At 44.4% G+C, this 1,204-nt stretch overlaps 1 non-coding gene across 1 annotated transcript; it reads left to right on the top strand.

Annotated features, from left to right (window-relative positions):
• Positions 1–478: 478 nt before the first annotated feature.
• On the top strand, positions 479–551 carry Trnas-cga (transfer RNA serine (anticodon CGA)). The gene has a single exon. It is a non-coding gene; the product is annotated as a tRNA-Ser (tRNA).
• The last annotated feature ends 653 nt before the right edge of the window (positions 552–1,204 follow it).

Raw genomic sequence — 1,204 nt, 5'->3', positions numbered from 1 at the left:
CCAATAATTTGTAAGTTGAAACTTCCTGGCACATTAAAACTGTCTGCCGGACGGAGACTCGAACTCAGGACCTTTGCCTTTCGCGGACAAGTGCTCTACCAGCTGAGCCACCCAAGGACGACTCACGCCCCGTCCCCACTGCTTTACTTCTGCCAGTACCTCGTCTCCTACCTTCCAAACTTTACAGAAGCTCTGGTAGAGCACTTGCCCGCGAAAAGCAAAAGTCCCGAGTTTGAGTCTCGGTGCGGCACACAGTTTTAATCTGCCAGGAAGTTTCATATCAGCGCACACGCCGCTGCAGAGTGAAAATCTCATTCTGGAAACATCCCCCAGGCTGTGGCTAAGCCATGTCTCCGCAATATCCTTTCTTTCAGGAGTACTAGCTCTGCAAGGTTCTCAGGAGAGCTTCTGTAAAGTTTGGAAGGGAGGAGACGAGGTACTGGCAGAAGTAAAGCTGTGGGGACGGGGCGTGAGTCGTGCTTGGGTAGCTCAGTTGGTAGAGCACTTGCCCGCGAAAGGCAAAGGTCCCGAGTTCGAGTCTCGGTCAAGCACACAGTTTTAATCTGCCAGGAAGTTTCATATCAGCGCACACTCCGCTGCAGAGTTAAACTCTCATTCTGGAATTTTCAAGTTACTGATTGGCATTAAGTACCAGTATCCCGTAAAAGAACTTCAAGAAATAATTAATAACATAGAAAGCAGTGTGTTTTGTACCGAAGTCTAGTGGTGGCTGAAATAGCTCATAGAATTATCAAAGTTCTATTACGACGTACTTCAGTCGTGAAGAAACGCTCTCGTTTCTTTGTCTACGTAGCCTGTACAGCGTGATGGTTACGTCATCTCCTGACATATTCGATCGCGTAGCTTGGGGTCACTTATAAGCCACAAGAAAGTTTTCGAAATCTTGGAATGAGCTGCAGTCAGTGATAAGTCGCAGGAAGTCCAAAGGGAAAAACCCAGACATACATGTAAGCTTAGATAAATCTGATCAGCACTTCCTATAAGAATTTCCTTTTCGAAAGTAATATGTAGAAAGAAATGCCGTTACTCATTTCCCACATTTGTTATTCTTTAAAATACTATTTTGGAACAATACAGAGGAGGACTGAAAATTTCTAACGCATACAAAAGTATTATTTTTAATTGGATTGGGTCTAAAATCTGAAGCAAACTTTGTCCTCGATTCCATATAACAGCAATTACT

The sequence above is a fragment of the Schistocerca serialis genome, chromosome 3, assembly GCF_023864345.2.
Source record: "Schistocerca serialis cubense isolate TAMUIC-IGC-003099 chromosome 3, iqSchSeri2.2, whole genome shotgun sequence".
Lineage (NCBI taxonomy): Eukaryota > Metazoa > Arthropoda > Insecta > Orthoptera > Acrididae > Schistocerca > Schistocerca serialis.
The sequence above is the reverse complement of the archived record's forward strand: the minus strand, read 5'-3'. Positions and strand labels throughout refer to the sequence as shown.